Here is a 22,137-nt window from a genome sequence, read left to right on the forward strand (position 1 = left end):
CTCGGAGGATTTTTAGGATTTCTATCTTGAATTCTCTGTCATTTAGCTCCAAGGTTTCCAATATATTAAATTTTTTTCTCCATAGATTTTTCCTCATCTAGCTGTGTTACCTCTCTTTCTTTTGTATCCATGATATTCGATTTTCTCTTCCTTAATGGCATCTGAGGGTGGTTTTGTTGATAGTATTAATGAGATTTAATAAAGAATAAAAAGTTAAAAAAAATAAAAAAAATTAAAAATCGAAGAGTTGTTTTTTAAAAAAAAATTAATAATGAAATAAATTAAAATAAAATAAAATTAAAATAAAAAAAAGGAAATTATTCCCCCCCTCCTTTTTTCCTCTCCTCTCCTCTCCCCTCTTTCTTGAGAAAATCTTGTGGTAGACTGTGAATTATAACAAACAATGCCTGTGATGGAGGGCCTGAATTGGGGAAAAATAATAAAGGGGCAAAAAAAAAAAAAAAAGAAGAAGAAAAAAAAAAAGGAAAAAAAAAAAAAAGAAAAAAGAAAAAAAAAGAGCGTATGGACCCACAAAAAGCAAATAAGGAAAAAATTTGGGTCAAGAATAAAATGATTTGCTTTTAGGTGTTGGTTGTCTAAGAGTTATGATGAGAGGAATAAGAGGAAAACGGAAAAATGGGGGGACAAATTAAAAAATTACTATTGTATTTAGTGGAACAAGAACTAGATAATATGGAGAGCCAGGAATGGGAGCACTGCTAGTGAGTTAAAAAGGTGAAGTAAAAAAACCCCAAAATGCCACAAACATAGGTTTGAGTCCCAGATAAGATAATTTGTTTGTTATTGAGGTTTGAATGAGAGGAGATGTAAAGGAGAAAGGAAGAAACTAATATAGAGGGAGAAAAGAAAGAGAGAAAGAGAAAAAAAGAGGTAACCACTAAAAGAAGAAAAAAGAAAGGAGAGAGAGAGAGAGAGTTAAGGGTTTTGGAGTGCAACCCTCATAGAGAGAAAGGAAGAGAAGAGAAAAGATAATGGGAGATGTAACACTTATGGGTAGTGTAGTTCAAGGAGAGGAGAGAGTAAGACCGGTAGAGAGTTAATCGGCCAAATTGGAGGAGGAAAAAAAAGTATCAAGAATGAAGATAAGAGAAACAAACGAACAAATATAATAAAATGGGATAGGTTATAAAGTCTGCAGATTATTCTTGATTTTGAGAGGTTATCTTCTTGCTTTTTCTTTTCTCTCCCTCTTCCTGGTCGGTGACTCTGTACCCCGGGTTCTGCCCCTTTGGCACGCTCAGGTAGAGGTTTGCAGCTGATAAGTCTCTATGGCAATGTCATGTATTGTGCTTTAGTCTCGTTGGCAGTCGAAGCTCATTAGCATTTATAGGCTCCGACAGTGAGAGAGTCCATGTTCCTGGAGCCTTTCTCCTAGTCTTTCCTTCCTCAATTAGTAGCCTGATAATCCAGCTATGGGGTTGCTGCTGCCTCTGCCTGGATAGTAAGAGGCTCAAAGAGCTGGCAACTCCCCACTCTATTCCCACTCAGCACAGGGCTCTGGGTAAGGCTCAGTCAGTCAGAGCTGCCAGCATAATCAGGCGGGCTTTCCACCCACTTAAAGACCTCTGGCTCTGCCACTCTGTCCGGTAACACAAGTGGGCGCCCACTTCCGGGGCGCTTGGAGGAAACTCTCACTCACTGTCTGCGACCAGGATATCCGGCCAGCAGTCTCACGCTCTGAGTGAAACCCCCAACCGCAGGGAAAAGTTGCAGCATTGGAATTGAGTCTCGCTCCGTCCCCGTGCGCGGCTTTTGCAAGGCGCTGGGTCGGCTCGAGATTCCGCTTTGGCCCACACAAAGGCCCCTGACTCTGCCCCTCTGTGCGATAACACGGGCGCGCACTGCCGAGGCACTCGGAGGAATTGCTCACTCCTTATCTGCACGCGCAAACCAGGATATGAGGCCGGCCGCTTTTCCCTCTGAGTGAAACCTCCGCCCGCACGGAAAATCTCCACCGTTGGAATTAGTTCTCACTCCCTCCCGTGCGTGGCTTTCCCAGGGCGCTGGGGCTGCCCAGAGACTCTGCCCTCGACCCACAGAAAGGCCTCTGACCCTGCCTCTCCGTGGGGCAACACGGGCACCCACTCTCGGGGCCTAGGAAGAAATTCTCGCCCACTAACTGGGCACCGACCAGGAGACCGGGTAAAATGGCCGCTCCACTTGTCTTTCTTTGTTTGGGTTTGGCACGAGTGTTATCTTGTATTGCCCGGGTTGCCACAGGATCAGATTTTCCTCGGCTTGGATCTCCGTGCCACAGCCTGGTTTGGCCGTTTGTGCCGCGGCGGCCTGGATCTGTTCACCCCCTTTGCCCGCCTCAGTTTCTATATTCACAGTTACCAGAGAAAGCTGCCCTGTTTAGGTTAGTGAGGAAGGCGGAGCATTTCTTACTCCCTATTTCCTTCGGGGTTTGGTTATATATTTAGCCAATTTTTCACTCAATCATACCTTTGGGTGTATTGCGAAGCATCTGGAAGCTCCAAGTATAGGTTTTTCTGTTTCTGGTTGAAGATCTTGTTGAGTTTTGGGGGAGATTTATCGGTATCGCTTCCTACCCCGCCATTACTCTGACGTCATCTCTAGTTTTTGTTTTATGTAGCTGATCCTACACCTAAATGATTTATTGATCTCCCATTGTAATATGAATTCCATGAGGGCAGGGAATTTTCCTTTTAAATACACACCTGCATGCACAGAATGGAACAATGTTTATTTCATAGTAGGCATTCTGATAAATATTTATTGATAGAATAGGTAAATGTTATGGCACTTAAACTTAATATCTGTAGAAAGAACATGAATATGAGGAGTTGTAACAAATAAACAAACAACATTAGGAATAGCTTTAGAACCAAATTAGACTGCTATAAAATAAATATTTTTTTAAAATGCTGACATCTTAAAATAATTTGGTGACTATGGCAGGTACTATAATTTGGCTTAGCTCCCATTCCAATCCCTTTTATCTCAATTTCTAGAACTCTAAGGACTGCAAAACTAAAATCTATGTTTTCACACTCCCTAGCAGCCAAGGTTCTACAAACAATTTAGGTCTCACCAAGCCAGCCCATCTCCACTTGTTTTGAATGGAGCATGGGCAACTCGGGTGGTGGCTGTGTACACAGTGTGTCTCTTGGCATGACTGATGTCAGAGATGCCCCATTCTCCTAAGTCAGCTCTGATGACTTTTCTGACTTGGGGTCACAAGTTTAGACAGGTAGGGGCAGAGTAATTGTGTTTCACCTTTTAGGTCTAGTGCTGTTTTTTAGTTTTTCTCCTGCAGCCATATTTCTGTTTGTGTGGTATTCAACCCTAGTACTTGGACACTCCAAGACATTCTGTAAACTCTGCAATATTTCTAAAAGAACTTTTTAAATTCATAAACCAGCTAGAAAGTGTTCTGTTGTTATTTTCAGAAAAAAACAAAGATTTAATAAATTATATTAATGCTGCATTTGCTGTCATGCCACATTATTGGATCTTCTGTTAAAATGTGGAAACTTATTTTTGGTTAAGGGTAGAGGTGAGGAAACATCATTAATAGGTACACTTTAAAAAGATAGCTTTAACCTTTGTTCATTTAAAAGTATTTCTTTGGCTATCAAATTAATATTCCAAACTGGAATAAAATAAAGCATCAAGTAGTGGGAACTATTATTTCAAATATGGTTTATAGTATTTTTTTCTATATCCATAAAGCATAAAGATCAAACTTTATTTGAATTATTGTTCTTTTTTCTCCATGCATTTTCTTATATCCTTGAACAGATTTTTATTTTACACAGAAAACATGAAAATATTGAAAATAATGCATTTAATTTCAGTGATTTTTTTTCAATATGAATAAATGTTTCTACAGAAGCAAAGTAAGTTGACTTTTCAAACATTTTTTGTGCGTGTATTTTTGGAGAAGAGGATATAAACACACAGGTAATATGTAATTGTCACAGAAATAAATACAGATTTACATAAGCAAATTTATACCTAGGTTTCTCAACCTTAATATTATTGACATTTTGGATTGGATAGTTTTTGCTTTTGGGAGACTGTCCCATGCACTGTAGGATGTTAGCAGCATCCCTGGTCTCGACGCCATTTGAAGCCGGTAGCACAAACTTTCTTAAGTTTTGACAATTAAAAATACCTCCAGATATTACCAAAGGCCATCTGGATGGCAAGATTACCCCCACCCTTTTTGAGAATAGCCGACTTATACAGACACATAAAACGCGGAAGCAATTTTTAAGGGAGCATTTAGCAATATTTTTCAAGATTTTGAAAACCAACGTCTTAAATGTATGAAATATGCACATAGATAGCATGTTCCTATCATACCAAGGACTTGTGATGAAGCAGAGGCATCTTTCTACTTTCTCACTGTTGCACTCATGATACTAAGGTTGGCTTTCTTCTTCACAGATCTTAATGCGCAAGTTGTCATCTTGATAAAGACAAAAAAAAATGTACACAATAAAACAATGACATAGAACTAAAAGCGCCTAGCAATTATCTGTGATTCATTTTTTAGCCTAAGATGTTTTTAATTCCTGGGCATACTCTCAATAGTTAGAATCTAGTCCTGGGGGTAGAATGAAATACTATTTTCTTCATTTTTCAGCAGCTAAAAAGAAAAATGATTGTTTACCTGAGTTCCATTTTCAAACCATGCGGGGTGGCCCTTGGGCTGTGTTGTCACTACTGTTTGTTTATATGTTTTATGATCTCGATCTGAGAGTACATCGGGGCTGCTGGAGCAGTTTTGAGACCTGAAAAATCATAATTAATTTTGAAACACCCTGTAAAAATAAAATTATTTTCTGAGTCTACAAACATTTGTTGCCAACACAACATCAATAAATTTTTTTTTAGCAAGAGAGAGAGAGACAGACAGACAGACAAAGACAGACAGACAGGAAGGGAGAAAGATGAGAAGCATCAAATCATAGTTGTGGCACTTTAGTTGTTCATTGATTGCTTTCCAATCTGTGCCTTGACAGGAGCTCCAGATGAGTCAATGACCCCTTGCTCAAGACAGCGACCTTGGGTTTCAAGCCAGTGCTCATGGGATCATGTCTATGATCCCATGCTCAAGCCAGTGACCCCGAGCTCAAGCTGGTGAGCCTGCACACAAGCGAGATGAGCCCGCGCTCAAGTCAGTGACCTTCGGGTTTCGAACTTGGGTCCTCAATGTTCCAGGTCAAGGCTCTATTCACTGTGCCACCACCTGTTCAGGAAAGAATATTTTATAAAAATGAAAGTTTTAATATTTAGGACTCAATGGAACAGGTTTATAAAATATTATACCAGAGTGACAAATGAAAGTTGTGGTTACAAGTATAGATATTTGGTTTATTTAGGTGAATTAAATAAACTACCTTATTTTTTAAAATACCCATTATATAACAGAAATTTAAGAGATCTAAATTTCCATTGTACTTCTGAACAAACTAGAACTTTGATTTTAAGAAGGGGAAAAGGAAAGAAATCTTTTTTTTTAAAGTGACTCTCTGGGCCAGGGGCTCCACATATGTTCTCCCAGTTATCTTATTCATGCTATTTTTTAGTTGCTTAACTCTGCTCTGTTGAATCCATCTTAACTGAGAATCCATGCATGAGATTCAGGGTGGTCTGTGAATTCTTTTTTTTTTTTTTTTAAACAACAGAATATTTTAAATATTTTAATCCAGTACTTTCTGTTGAGCATAACTGGGAATTTTTCCTCAGTGACTGAGAATTTCATTGTGATCATCATTTGGAATCCAGATTAACAATGTAATTTATTGTTCACTGATGTGAGGGCAATGCAGCTGAATTGTATGGATCCCAAAATACATCATGGAAACTGTTTTTTGAAGTAATTCCCATTACCAGTTTATTTTATCATATCATGCTTGTCTTTACTAAAAGTGGAATTTAACAAAAAATTTCATTTAAGTGAAGGTTCTTTTTTTAAAAAATAAATTTTTATTAATTTTAATGGGGTGACATCAATAAATCAGGGTACATATATTCAAAGAAAACATGTCCAGGTTATCTTGTCTTTCAATTATGTTGCATACTTATCACCTAAAGTCAGAATGTCCTCCATCACCTTCTATCTGGTTTTCTTTGTGCCCCTCCCTCTCCCCTTCCCCTCTAACCTCCTCCCCCCCCTGTAACCACCACACTCTTGTCCATGTCTCTAAGTCTCGTTTTTATGTCCCACCAATGTATGGAATCATGCAGTTCTTGTTTTTTTCTGATTTACTTATTTCACTCCGTATAATGTTATCAAGATCCCACCATTTTGTTGTAAATGATCCAATGTCATCGTTTCTTATGGTTGAGTAGTATATCATAGTGTATATGTGCCACATCTTCTTTATTGAGTCTTCTATTTTTTTTTACAGTGATTAAAGCCTTTAAGCAAACTCTTGGCCTATACAACAAGAATCCATAAAAGAGTAGTGTCCTTAACATGTTCACCAAGTCCAAGTTGGCACCAACACCATTCCAAATACCTGCGAATGCAACCCAACCCCAGTTCAGTCCATTAGGAGCTGTCACAAGGGGCAGGAGTCCAGGAAAAGTCCATATCCAGGAAAAGTCCGCATGGCACTGGAATTGTTGTCACAATTCTATACTTTGCAGCTCATGTCCAAGTCCCAATGATCGCTGCCTCTAGCTGGTAATGATTCAGGTAGACTGGAAAAGCCATCTGCAGCATGTGTGGAGATGGAGCCTCTGTTCTCTGCCTGGAGAGATGAGACCAGGGTGCTTTTCCCTGGAGCTCTGTGACTGTGGCGTGGTAAAGAGAACCTTGGGATACACTAAGCAGTCTCGGTGTGGCTTCTTCAGTGTTCCTTAGTTGAAGAGTCCTCTTAGTTTAGTCCAAAGTTGGTTTTTCCAGATGATAGTTCTTAAAATTAGTTTGTAATCCACTTTGGTTCTGGGAGATGAAAGTTGGTATGTCTGCCTACTCCAGCCCCATCTTGTCTTCCGGTCTGTGAATTCTTTAAAAATTCATGAAAAAAATTTTTTTTAATGTTTTATTTTAATGATTCTAGAGAGAGGAAAGGACAGAGGACAGAGGCTGATTTAACGGCGTGTATACCAGGCACATGCCCTGGACCCCGACTTCTAAATGGCCCCACAAAACCCCAATTTTACACTTTCTTTTAATCACACCAAGTCATTATTTCTTCTTTGTCAGGGACCTCAACCGACCTTAATCCGCCTCTGGGAAGGGAGGTAAGGGAGAGAGACAGGAACATCAATCTGTTCCTCTATGTGCCTGGACCAGGGATCGAACTGGCAACCTCTGTGCTTTGGGATGATGTTCTAACCAACTGAACTATTTTTGAGTATATGTATATGTGAAACATCCTGTGGAGACGGTCCAGAGCTTCCATCAGTCTCTCAAAAGAATTTGGATCCTGAGAAATAATCAACTTACTTAGAACATAGTGAGGTGTGTGTGCCCTTGAGAGTAGAAAAACCCAGGAGATGTGCAGTCATGAAAAGCTCCAAGGACATCTGTTTGTGTTCCTCAACTTCTTTGGATATTATATGCTAAAATAAAACTGCCCCAAGAAGTACAAGTAAGAAAGCCCCTGTGATAAAGGGCTGATTCTTCTCTCTTACCTCCTTCTTCTTAATCACTAGTCTTCATTTACTAAAGAAAGATTAACTTTCAGTTCTCTCATAATCCTATGGTGCATTATCCCATCGTGTTAAAAACCTCCACAGTGCCAAACAGAGGGATATTTCAAGATACTAATGTAGAAGTTAAGAAAATAAATGACTTTAATGACTGGTTAACAGTTTCTTTGTACCTTTTTTATTTACTTTCATTTAGATTTAAAGAGGACTTAATCAAATTATCTGATAAATTATTACATTTCTTTGACGATTGGTCACAATAATTTTCTCTGTAGTATATTTCTCTATTTCATTAATCTCTGCTCTTATTTCTATCATTCCTCTTCTGTTTTCTTTGGGTTTAATATGCTGTTATTTTCTTAACTTCTTGGGCTGTTTCAATCACCAGAAAACTGGGTGATATTGCTCTAATAAAATTATTTTTATTCCCTTTTGTTTATTTATGTAAACAAGTTAATCAGTGCTTACATTCATTAAAATAAAAAATGATAGTCGATTTGATTCTAAATGTAGTCTCATTCTAGAAAAAAAAATTTTTTTTAATCATTTAAAGCAAGAATCAGCGAACTGTAGCCCATGGGCCAACTCTTCCCTGCCACCTGTTTTGTAAATAAAGTGTTTTTGGCACAGAGTCATCTCCAATTGTTTATAGATTATCTACAGCCACTTTCATGCTATAAACACCGAGCTGAGTAGTTGTAACTAAGGTCAAATGGCTTCAAGGATAAAATATTTGTTATCTGGTCCCTTAATAGAAAATGTTTGCCAACCCTTGACTTAGAGCCTAGTAGTTATACAAAATTAACAATATTTAAATACATATGCATATGTGTGTGTTGCTAAGAAGATAGGAAGATGAATAGAATACTATGAAGCATGAAATATTTTACCTTAGGATAAAATTGTGTGAATAAAGTGGAATTAAAACACAAACTTAAAAAGGAAGAGAAATTATGCACAATTTTCAGCTGTCAAGGAAGAGCTAATTCATGTGTGTCAATTTTGTCAGAATTGCCATTAAACAATAGTTTGCTGTTTTGATGAATTTATTTGATTTGTTAATTTTGTTTAAGATTTTTGCAGTTTTTGGCCCTGGCTGGTTGGCTCAGTGGTAGAACGTCGGCCTGGTGTGCAGAGGTCCCAGGTTCGATTCCCGGCCAGGGCACACAGGAGAGGCACCCATCTGCTTCTCCACCCTTCCCCCTCTCCTTCCTCTCTGTCTCTCTCTTCCCCTCCCACAGCGAGGCTCCATTGGAGCAAAGATGGCCCAGGCGCTGGGGATGGCTCCTTGGCCTCTGCCCCAGGCGCTAGAGTGGCTCTGGTCGCAACAGATCGACGCCCCCGGAGGGGCAGAGCATTGCCCCCTGGTGGACGTGCCGGGTGGATCCCAGTCGGGCGCATGCGGGGAGTCTGTCTGACTGTTTCTCCCCGTTTCCAGCTTCGGAAAAATACAAAAAAAAAAAAAAAAAAAAAGATTTTTGCAATTTTTTTGTATGAGAGAGATTAAATTATAATTTCTTTCTTTTAATAATATTCTTTTCAGTGTGTGTGTGTATGTGTGTGTGTGTGTGTGTGCGCGTGCATATCAAAGACATGCTGGCCTTATAAAACAATTGGAAAATTTTTTACTTTCATTCTATGTTTGGAAAAGTTTGTGTAACTGTTATATTTTTCTTAAATGATTGAAGAATTCACTGATGAAACCATCTGGACTTGGAGCCGTTTTTTAGTATGTGGGAAAAGATATTAAATTAATTAAATTCTTTTAATACTTATAGGATTGTTCCAATTTTCTTTTTTTTCTACCAGTTTTGACAAGTTGTTTTTCTAAGAATTTTAAAATTTAATATAAAAATTTAAGTTTATTAGTCAGAAATTTTCATAATATCCTTTTATTAAATGTTTTACACATACTGAACCTATATTGATGCTTCTTCTTTGTTTTGATATTATTTGTTTCTTCTTTTCATCTTTTTAAAAATTAATTTTTCCCAGAGTTTATAAATGCATTAACCTCTTCAAAGAACCAACTTCTAATGTTGCTGATTCTCTCTACTATATGTTTCTTTTCTATTTCATTAACTTCTATTCTTATTGTTATTATTTTTTATATTTCCTTTGGGTTTCAATTTTCTGTTATTTTTCTAACTTTGTAAGCAAAATATTTTAATCATTGACTTTACAGCTTTAACTTTTTAAATCTAATGTATTTCCTTCTAAGCTCTAGTCATTATCTACAAATTTAGATATATAACATTGTATTATCATTCAGTTACAGCTAGTTTCTTACTTTCATTATGGTGCTTTTGAGCATGAATTATTCAGTAGTGTAGTGCTTAATTTCTAAGCATTTGGGAGATTTTTTTTTTTTCAGAGACAGAGAGAGAGTCAGAGAGAGGGATAGATAGGGACAGACAGACAGGAATAGAGAAAGACGAGAAGCATCAATTATTAGTTTTTCATTGTGACACCTTAGTTGTTCATTGATTGCTTTCTTATACATGCCTTGACCGTGGGGCTACAGCAGCCTGAGTAACCCCTTGCTCAAGCCAGCGACCTTGGGTCCAAGCTAGTGAGCTTTGCTGAAACCAGATGAGCTGGCGCTTAAGCTGGTGACCTCGGGGTCTCGAACCTGGGTCCTCCGCATTCCAGTCTGACGCTCTATCCACTGCGCCACCACGTGGTCAGGCCAGGAAATCTTTTGTTGTTGATTTTTAACTTATGCTGTGTCCAGTGAACAGATTATGAATGATTTCAATTATTTGACAGGTTTTATGACCCAACATATAAGCAAACTCGGTAAATGTTCCATGTGCACTTGAAAAGCACATGCAACATTTACAGTTTGATTTGACAATTCTTGGCCTTCCCCAGCTCCCTCCCCATGTTACCTCACAGGCCTCAATCTGTTACATCTTTTGCAAGACTAATTTAGCTATGGCCTCTATTTCTTAGAGGGCCTGGACTAACACAGAGCCCACTGACCCTCTACTACCTTTTGTGCTATTGTTGCAATGTGTTTACTTACTCATATATTGAAAATCCTAAAAGACATTATTTGTTTTTGTAGTCAATATTCATTTGCTTATACTCACAAATTTACTTTTTTTTTTCTAGTGGTCTTTATTTTTTTCCTGCATTTTCATGGCTCTGCCCTCATAGAACTGGGATCACATTTTTATTCTTCCTCAAGAATCCTTTTAGTATTTCCTTTAATGTTGGTTTCTTACCGATACATTTTTTTTGTTTTACTTTTTTGGTTCATTTGAAAATATTTTAATTTTGCCTTTAATTTTAAAAGATATCGTTGCTGAATATAAAATTTTAGTTCTTTTGCCAGCTGTTAATATTCAGGGTTTCATAAAGAGGAGCCACAAAGGAATGAGACAGCAACAATACTGCAAGTGGAGGACCCCAATCTCTCCAGGATTGAGGTGACTTGGAGAGATCAGCTATCCAATTTATTAAGCAGAAACATGACATCATGCATAAGAAACTAACAAGCAGTAGACAGTGTACAATTTTATTATTTAGTTTTGCAAAACTGATTAGATTTCTCATGCCCTTTCTGAGACATAACACCATTCCATCTGCTGTTTGATTCCCGACCTGCAGAAAGCTCCAGCAGGGCCAAGCATCGCATCCTTGAGGCCTTCCCTGGACCCGACTGCCTTCAGTCATGTATGCTTGGTCTCTACCTTCACTTTCTCAGGATGAGAACAGAAAGTCACTTGGTGCTTTGGCTTTCCTTCAACAGCCAACATTCACAAAACTGTGGCAAGCTAAGTTATTAGCTTGCAAAGTGGGACTGAACCTCAATCCTTTCACTGTGCTAACAATTACGATCCGAGTTTGCAGTTTTACTTGCTGACTTTTATATATCACCTGTTTCCTTTAAATTTAAGTTCTATGACAGCAGGGACTTTGTCTCTTTTCACCATTGTATTTTCAGCACATGAAACACTTCTAGACATAAAGCAGACCAAATTAATGTATACATGAAAATATTTATCTACACATTTTTCTAGTATAACTCTTCAAGAATCTATAGAGCCGTTTTCTTTATTATAACTTACTACCCCCCACCCAAAATATTATTTTCTCAACAGTTATGCTGCCTAGATCATTTTTCTTCCCAACTAAAATATTACTTAAAGTTTTTTCTCAGCATATATTTTTGTCATTTCTTCAAATACATTATTTACATGTGTTCCTATTGTAGATGTTTAGCATTGTGGGTTTATAATACTATGAAGTCTAGGGTAAAATTGCTTCTGGGTCCATGCTAGCTTTATTCTGGTTTTCTTCCTTATTAGCAGTGTATTCATGAGCAACTGACTTAACTATTCTAGACTGTGAAGTTCATAATCTTCAAAATAGAGATAACAGTAATGCCTATTCATAGTATTATTGCAACTACAACCATAGATAATATATTTAAAGTACTGGGCAGAGTACTGGGCCTATAATACACACTGAATAAGTGCGAGTTGAGTTGTCTATGAAATTTGGATATGGTTATGCCTCCCCATGATGCCGACAGTGTCTTCAGGTTAGAACTCTTTGCCAACTTTATGCATATGCCCTTTGTTCCACGGTGAAGGAAACTACAAAGCCAGTGAACAAGAACAGGCTCAGAACTGTCAGCTTCTGGGATGCACCACTAAACTCTCACCCAGCTTTTTATTTGCTGCAGGTTATCTGAGAACCCTTCTCCAGAGTAAAAGAGGAGCAGCAGGATTGGGCCGATCACTTGCAATTCCAGGAAGTAAAAAGAGATGCATTTTGATTTTGACCTGCATTTCTGAGTTTATAGTAGTTTAGATTTTAAAGTGTTGTGTTTTTTTTGTTAAATTTAATGCAGTGACATTGATAAATCAGGGTACATATGTTGAGAGAAAACATCTCCAGATTATTTTGACATTTGATTATGCTGTATACCCCTAATCTGTTGTTTTTTTGTCAGAAGTCCCCCTGAATGATTGCTTCAATACTGTGCTTTGCTATTATTATTATTTTTTATTATAAGACTTCAGTGAGCCACTTATTCTTTTTTTTTTAAAAAAGATTTTATTTATTGATTTTACAGAGAGAGGAGAAGGTAGAGAGACTGAGAAGTATCAACTCATAGTTGCTTAACTTTAGTTGTTCATTGGTATCTTGACCAATGTGGCTTGACCCAGCAAGCCCAGGGTTTTTAACCCGTGATGTCAGCATTTTAGGTCAAGGATCTATCCACAGGCCAGGCTCAGCTTTATTAAAATTAGAGTTTAACAATAGTTTAACAATATAGTCTCATTTTATAAAATAGGAAACTGAAACATTGTGGTGAAATGATAAAATTTCATGAAAGAAATGCAAATTGTGGCTGATTTTGACATTTATGAATCTATAGCTTAAATTTAAGTATAAAGACCTGAGCTGACATATTAAATTATTACATAAGGTATTATGTAATTATTATGCTGCCAGCTAAGAGTGTAACCACATCATTTTAATATTATATATATATTTTTTTAATTGCAAAGACTATCTGAGAAAAGTTTTTGACCACGCAGCAACACTGAAGATGAAGAATGCTATTTTGTGAGGTCTCGCGAGGGTTCACAAAGGCTTAGATTCACGTTCCGCAAATGTGGGCCGCCAGCCGTCGGGTACCCCGGCTAGCTCAAGCACGGTGGCAGTGCTTCATGAACTTCACATCAACACCAGCGCAAAGCATGGCTGAAAAAATAGACTAAAAAGCTGGTGGTTATAGATAGATTTCTAGAAATAGATGAATTTCAGTAAACAGAAACAGAATTGGGTTGACATTCTCAGATGGTGTTATATTCACAAGTTGCTCTAGCAAATGAAATTGAATACTGGTGACAAAGCATTCACCAGAAAAGAAATAAGTAACAGAAACAGTCTATTGGGTCTCTGAATGAGGACAGCATTTTGTTATATCAGACAAAAATCTTTCCTTAACTTAGGCTAAACCCCAGGAGTGTGTGACAGGATGGATACAAGCAGCAGCTGCACAGACACGGGGGTTAGCAACAGATGCCAAACGTGGAAATGCATTGGGCAGATTTTCCTCCAAGAACATTATTATCATCGTCGTTACTATCAACAACTCTGTGTGCCTGCTCGGGTGACCACACGCCACACATTCTGGTTTGTTTGGACAGGACTGGTTTATACCTGATGTTCTTGTGACCCTCCCTGCCTGTTAGGGTTCACTTTCAATTTGATAAATGTCCTGGTTCAGTGGTGGGATTCAAATAATTTAACAACTGGTTCTCTGCTCTAGTGGTCATTTTAAGTATAAAAAAAAAGATACACCAAAAGGTGGTTTGTTATTTCATGCGTTTAATACTTAAATAAGAATAAAAGAGGTACACAAAATTAGATTATGTTATGTGTTAAAATATTAATGAAAAAATATTAAATAATACCAGATAAAAACAATAAAACTGTTATTTAATTAATATATTTCCATATTGCTTTTTGATTGGCATCCTCAATTGCAATTTTCTTCACTTTTATCCAAGCATCACAGGCTGTGTGATTTATCCTTAACCATCTTATCACTGTAGGAGTAGGACCCCATTCCTCTAGAGGTAGGCCAATTAGACTAACAATCATTGTGTTTTATATATTAGAAATAGGTGACTTCTCTCCTCTGAACATATTATGTTTATCTTTGAAAAACCTCTGTCCACTTCTGCTGAATTTACAGCAATTGTTCTGACATATTTTTAGCTCTTTGTACACGTTCAGGGATTGCATAGTTCTGGGAATATTTAAAAATGTTTTCCATGAAAACTTAATAATCATTAATATCAATTTGGTAATAAAAATGTGCTTACACTATTGATAAATATCAGTCAGGATATACATTTTCTTCATTTTATCGATGCTGAACAATTTTCTAGGCTGAATTAATAACTAGCATTTGCTATGCAGATTGAATATGATCAAATAATGTGTACGACAAAACTGTTTGTCATGGGAAAGTTGTGAGCATTCTTTCATAGCTTCCAAAACAGGTGATAAGATATCCCTTGAATTATGTATTTCCATTGGTTCATTGTGTCCTAGCTTCCTATTGGTTTCACCATTCAGGGAACACCAGCACACTCATAATACCTCAGGGGGATTTTGGGCATAACTCAAAACTGAAACAAACAACAAGTTGTCAGCCCCTGGTTGTTTGACATTTATTATCTTTATGTCATATATTTGTTTAATGAATTAACAAACGTGAAGGAATTAAAATGGAGTATTTCATCAAAGGTATAATGGGTTTTATGAAATGAATAATATTACAAGCATAGTTCCGTCAAACGTTTTTCACCTATGGACGGAATGAACATTACTACGGGTGCTTAGAATACACTGTTGCGCAGATGAATGTTAAAAAAGAGTAAGAAATGTGAATTTTATATTTCCCCATCGGGTGGCTGCCCGGGCGCCCACCTTAGAGAGAACTCTGATTACAAGTGCCATTTTAACAACTGGTTCGCCAAACTCAAAATTAGGTATTGGTTTTGCTGAACCGGTGTGAACTGGCTGAATCCCACTACTGTCCTGGTTTGGACAATAAAATATATGGTACTGTTCATGGCACAGTCGTAGGCATTTGAAGGCTAACCCAAGAAAAGCTGTGGTCCCTGGACTTAATCGTATTATTATTTTTTCTTTGCAGAAAATGTGCCCCTGTTGCATTCTGGAAGAATAGGGGCTGAGTTCAGGAGCTGGGGTCAGGATGCAGCCCTTTGGCACCTGTAAGACTCAATGGGTGGGTTGGTTGAATTAAATACTTAACAGCACAGATCCTCTTAGGTTTAGGTAAATGCTACACCTTTGTTGAAGATTCTGAGGAGTTTAAAGAATGCAGTAGTATTTTCTCATCCATGGTTTTGCTTTCTGTGGTTTTAGTTACCCAAAGTCAACCATGATCTGAAAATACTAAATGGAAAATTCCAGAAATAAACAATTTATAAGTTTTAAATTGCATGTTGTTGTGGAGCAGGGGGATGAAAACTTTCACCATCCTGCTCTGACCCTTTTGGGACATGACTAATCCCTTTGTCCATGTTGTATATGCTCCACGTTGTATTAGCCACTTAGTAGTTGTCCAGGTTCCCAGATACACTGTACTGATATTGCAGTGTTCAAGTAACCCTTATTTTTCTTCATAATGGCCCCAAAGCACAAGAGTAGTGATGCTGCTGGTAATTTGAATATCCCAAGGAGAAACTTTAAAGTGTGTGTACATGTAGGAAAAAAACTTAATATATGGGGAGTTTGGTAATATCCATCGATTCAGACATTCCCTGTGGACAAGAAAAGACTACTATTCTGTAGCCCAGTAAAATAGAAATTGTATTCAACCTTCCTGTATTGGAAAGCAACCATGTCAGTGTTGGGCTGGACAGCTGGCTCTTATAGCACCCTCAATATGACCAGCCCTTCTCCTCATGCCAAGAAGTGTAGAATGAATAAATCTTTGCTATTACTCTGAAGACAAAGTCCCAAGCATGTGCTTCCCAAAATAATTAACTTCTAAAACTACTGGTTAGACCTATATACGTCTTAAGCATCCCTTTGGTCCTTATCAAGGAAAGCAACCAATTAGCTTGGTCCTAAATAGAGATTTTTATTTGAAAATGTCTAAATTCTCAAAGTATCACACCAAAAATAAAGTTGTGGTTACATTTTCAATGAGTATTTTTTTCCCTTGTAGTCATTAGCGATAAAAAATAAGATATAAAATCTAAGCAAGATCTTAGATTTTTTTAATTAACACCTAACATCCAGACATTCAAAGAAAAGTGTAGTTTTCTCAAAACAACTCTCTTACTTCTATGAAAAAAGAAACAGATATGATCAGTTTTTTTCTGATCTCTGATCTCTGCAAAGTAAGGAACAAGTATTGCCTTTTTTGTTTAACTGAGAGAGGAGACAAAAATGTGGTTGCAAAAATGCATATATCCAGGGTGAAATAATGATGTTTTATTGTGCTTTATATTAAGGAAAATAGATAAAAATAACTAAAAAATTACCTTTGGGGATAGTTAGAAGGATATGTACTCAGAGCCAAAGCTAAAAAGGAGGATAACAAACTTTAGACTAATTTATTCCAAACCTCACTCTTACTTGAATTATCTTGGGTATTAGTCAACTGAAAATAGTTAACTAGAGTTATTTATCAGTAAGAATCATTTATTGCTCATCTGAAAACACACATCAGTCCTAATGAAACCATAAATTTATTCAACAAAGATTTATTTACCACTTACCATATGCCACTCACTTTTCTGAGTACCTGGAATGCTGAGGTGAACAAGACAGACAAACCCTCCCTGAACTTACATGATTACTGAGTGATAGATTTAACATTAGGAAACACGGTGACTTCTGAGTATAGAGGATGAACTAGAGATTGTTATAAGCTTTTGGGGTCTAGACTAAAAATGTCAGGATAGTGAAAGTGAAATTTAAGCAAACATGGCAAGGAATAGAAAAAGTGGCGAGGAAAAGAAGTCACTAGAATAAAATTAGGTATTGGCAATAACTTGACTTTTTTCTACTAGCTGCCTTCTTCCAATGCTGAATGACTCCTAGCTTTCCTGCAATTAGGCTGTTTGCTGCTTTTTATCTATTACTGAGATCAAGATCTTCTGTGAGCCAAGAACTCATTCTTTATGACTCCTCGACCTAAAATAGTATCAGTTTGCAATCCAAAATCACTCTTCTCATGTTTTTTTTTTTTTTTTTTTTACCCCTGATGCTGTAAACCTGGGCAGAATGGGTGTCTCTGTTTTGTGTTGTTCTCTTAATTATGGCGACCTTATGTGTGTCTGGTTCCCTTATGGGGACAGAGGAGAAGGTGGCATCGAAATATGCAGCAAGAGAAGTTTGGCCGTGGTGAGAGCACTGTGTCTCCTGCATGTGGCAGTTACCCTATGGCTAGCGAGTCCTGCAGTTGTTTGGTTTGTGTTGTGATGATCATCCCATATTTTTGAATATCTCCCGGCCGTAGTTGCTTTCTGCTCTTATCAACCTTTCACACAGTTGCCCGGAGTGTGCTTTCATTTTTCCTCTTTCAGAAACAAATTCTCGTACTTGTTCAGGTTGTTTTGCTCTCCCTGCTAAAAATTTTGTCTTGACAAATATAGATCTGCTTTCTTAATTGGCTTCATTATATTCAGTATATAGATATATCACATTTTATTTGTCTATTATTTCCCTATTGCTGGCCTTTTAGTTTGTTTCAGCTTCATTTCTCATATTGCAAAGGACTTTTATGTAGTTCACCTTTGGCATCAGTGAGTTTCTCAAAGTGTACATTTTCAGTGATAGAAATTGCTAAATACGCAAAGTGGTTGTACCAATTTACCCTCTCCCTGGAGTTTAGAAGAGTTCCCAGGATCCTACATCATCTCAATACTTGGATTAATTTTTGCTAATTTGATTGAGGGGAAGGTTTTGAATAACATTCAATGATTTTAACTTGAATCTCTCTGATTACAAATGTCAAGCGTTTGAAATATTTATTTCAATATGAATTCCCTATTCACATTTGTTACCCATTTCATTTTGGTTTGTCTTTCTTCCTTTGTTGATGTTTAAGAATCTTGCACATACTTAGTTAATAACTCATAAGTGTTATTGCACGTATATATTGCAAACATTTCTTAATATTCTGAAGCTTGCCTTTAAGTTTTTAATTTTATATAATAAAATTTATTAGTCATTTCTCTTTATGATTTGTGACTTTGGTGCTTTTCCAAGAAACTCTTCTGTTTAAGGTCATGAAGATATTTTCCAGTAAATTTTTTCAAAAATATCTTTAGGTTTTATTCTCAGTTTTTTAATTCATTTGGATTTCATTTTGCCAAGTGGGATAAGGATGGGAACTAAAATAAGTTTTTTTCAGATGAATAACCTTTATCCAAATACATCTTACTCCATAGCTCATTTTTTTCTTGTGAGCTAGGAATAAGCTGTCGGATAACAAAATCTCACACGTATATGTGTATGTTTCTGGGCTCTCTGCTCTGTTCCACTGACCTAATTGAGTCTACTATACAGTTTTAATGGTTATTATTTCATATAAAATCTTGGTATCTGGCAAAATAACTCCTCTTTCTTGTATACTTCAAAATTATTTTAGCTATTTTTGGCTTTCCTATTAGAATAGGTTTGTAGAGTTCTAACAAAAATTTTGGACTTTGAAATTGCATTTATTGTATATAGACTAAATTTGACATTACTGAGATTTTTTAGAATAATAATATTTCCCTCCATAAGCATGCTACATAAGTTTTTGTTCAGATCTCTTATTTCTTCAATATAAATTTGCTTTCCCCATAAAAACCTTGTATATCTTTTGTTAAAATTTATTTCTTGATACCTTATTATTTTTCTTATTTTATTATGCTATCTAAGACCTTTACCCTAATATATGATATATATTATTTAATGAAGAGGGGAAGCTGAGACAGACTCCCACATTCACCCCAACCAGGATCTACCCAACAAGCCCACTGGGGGTGATGCTCTGCCCATCTGGGGTGCTACTCCAATGCTCAGCAACCAAGCTCTTCTTAGTGCCAGGGGTAGAGGCCATGGACCCATTCTCAGGACCTGGGGCCAACTTGCTCCAACTGAGCCATGGCTGCAGGAAGGGAAGAGAGAGAGAGAGAAGAGAGAGGGGGCTGGGGTAGATAAACAGATGGGTGCTTCTCCTGTGTGCTCCAACCAGGAATTGAACCCTGAACCTTCACACACCAGGCTAATGCTCTACCATTGAGCCAACTGGCCAGGGCCCACCCTAATATTTAATTTTAATGATGTCTGTGGATTCCACACATTTTTGTTTTTGAATTTTAAGAGATTTTTTTTTCTTAAGTTTCACTATTAAGCCTGACCAGGCTGAGGTGCAATGGATAGAGTGTCAACCTAGGATACTCAGGTTTGAAACCCTGAGGTCACCAGCTTGAATGCGAGCTCACCAGCTTAAGTGTGGGATCACTAGCTTTTGACCCCATGGTCGCTGGCTTGAGCCCAAGGTTGCTGGCTTGAGCAAGGGGTCACTGGCTCAGCTGGAGCCCCCAGGTCAAGGCACATATGAGAAAACAATCATTGAACAACTAAGGTGCCACAGCTATGAGATGACACTTCTCATCTCTCTCTCTTCCTGCCTGCCTGTCCCTGTCTGTCTCCCTGTCTCTTTCTCACTTGCTAAAAAAATTAAAAACAATAAAAAAATAAAGTTTTACTATTAAGTAAAGATTTATTCTATGGATTAATAAGGAACTGTTCTCATAATTTTTATTTAAATCATAAATGTATGTTGAGTTTTCTCAAGTGATTCTTTTGGCATCAATATCACCAAGTGTTTCCTCTTTTAATTTGTTATTGTGATAAATAATTTTAATTTCTAGGTAGAAAATGATATAGGTATATCTTGTCTTTTGTAAAGAACATTTAACAGAATTTAAAAAAATTTCTACACGACTACTTCTTACTTTCTGATAATTCCAGATGCTCCAGGCTCATTCTTTACTTTTCCTGATCCATTTTGTCAAGGATTCCTGGTTTCTGTTACTAGGAAACAGTATTTAGAAAGCAAAACTGAGTGCTAGGTGTGCTCATTGCTACTGCGGTATTTTAGGCCTTTTTGGTGGACAGAGGTAGGAAGTATATGTATGTATATAACTCATGTCTATAATGGATTTTTAAAATGTTTATTGCATTGATTTTTGGGAGAGAAGAAAGGAGAGTGAGAGAGATCCAGATATCAATCTGTTCCTGTATGTGCCCTGACCAGGGATTGAACAAGCAAGCTCTGTGCTTCAGGACGATGCTCTAACTGATAGAGCTATCTGGCCAGGGCTAATTTTTAATTTCTAAAACTTCGCTACTAACTTCATGCAGGTGGTGAAAAAATTGAACCCAAAATCCAAGCATGGCTTAAAGTTTCAGTTTCTTGATGGTAACTCATTTTCTGTTCATCACTGAGTGCTGCCAGCCTGCCTTGTATGACGTATTCTTGGGCCAGGAGTTTTTCTCTATCTGTTTCATGGACTTGGCTCTTCTTTCCGGCTCCTATCTTTAGACGGGGAGCTCAGTTCCTATGTCCCACTACACACAGGGTTTACAGCATTTGCCATAATCCTTTCACAGGCATTGGACCCTATTGGATCCCCATACTCTATGTCTTCTGCTTTATTTAGCTGTTGTCACATTTTAGACTCTAAGTTTCCTCATAGCTGTAGATACCAGTGTCTATAGACAATTATTTTTTCACTTTGGGACTCTAGTAGTTATAAAAAGAAATATTTGATGTTACATTTTCCCTAGCATTTCTATGTGCTATTTGTATATATGTGCATGTATCTTTATATTAGCTGCATCTCACTAGCTGTATTGTATATACTATACATTATATAAAAATTATGTTTCTTGGCAGCTAAAGAAAAAGACCACCAGAAAATTTACATGACCCAATGTCACACAGTGAGTGAGTGTCAGAGCTGTCTGCATGCCCATCTCTGGTGTTTACACTTTACGTTCCTGGGCTGGTGATAACTGCAATAATTAAAGAGTTTCAACCCTTTTTACATATGACTTTTTCTTTCCAATACTGAATTCAGCTCTAAAAACTTTCAGAATTCTACATTGTGATCAACTTCTCTTAAAATGTTGCCACAGAACTGATAGGAGAAGAGAGAAGGTCACAATAGACTCAGAATGGGTTCCCTTTTCTTTCAAGACAATCTGAACTACAATGTGTCCGTAAAGTCACGGTGCACTTTTGACTGGTCACAAACAAAAGATGATAGAAATGTGAAATCTGCACCAAATAAAAGGAAAACTCTCCCAGTTTCATACCTATTCAGTACAGTTCGATGTGGGCTCACGCACAGATTTTTTAGGGCTCCTTAGGTAGCTATTCCGTATAGCCTCTACAGACTCGTCACTGATTGATGGCCTACCAGAACGGGGTTTCTCCACCAAACTGCCATTTTCCTTCAACTGCTTATCCCACCGAGTAATGTTATTCCTATGTGGAGGAGCTTTGTTATAAATGTGCCGATATTCACGTTGCACTTTGGTCACAGATTCGAATTTAGTGAGCCACAGAACACATTGAACTTTCCTCTGTACCGTCCACATCTCGACTGGCATGGCCGTGGGCTGATACGCTGTATACACGGTGTTATGTCATCATCTGTGCATGCGTACATGCTGCCACATCATCCTACAGAAACTAGGAGGGTTTTCCTTGTATTTGGTGCAGATTTCACATTTCTATCGTCTTTTGTTGCTTTCCTGTGACCGGTCAAAAGTGCACCATGGCTTTATGGACACACTGTATATTTATTTGCGAGCCCTATTTTGGAAAAAAAATAGTACTTGCAAAACACAAATACTCCTGTAATTAAAGAATTCATATAAAACTCAAATAGTAGGCATAGC

The sequence above is a fragment of the Saccopteryx bilineata genome, chromosome 12 (assembly GCF_036850765.1).
Source record: "Saccopteryx bilineata isolate mSacBil1 chromosome 12, mSacBil1_pri_phased_curated, whole genome shotgun sequence".
Taxonomy (NCBI): Eukaryota; Metazoa; Chordata; class Mammalia; order Chiroptera; family Emballonuridae; genus Saccopteryx; species Saccopteryx bilineata.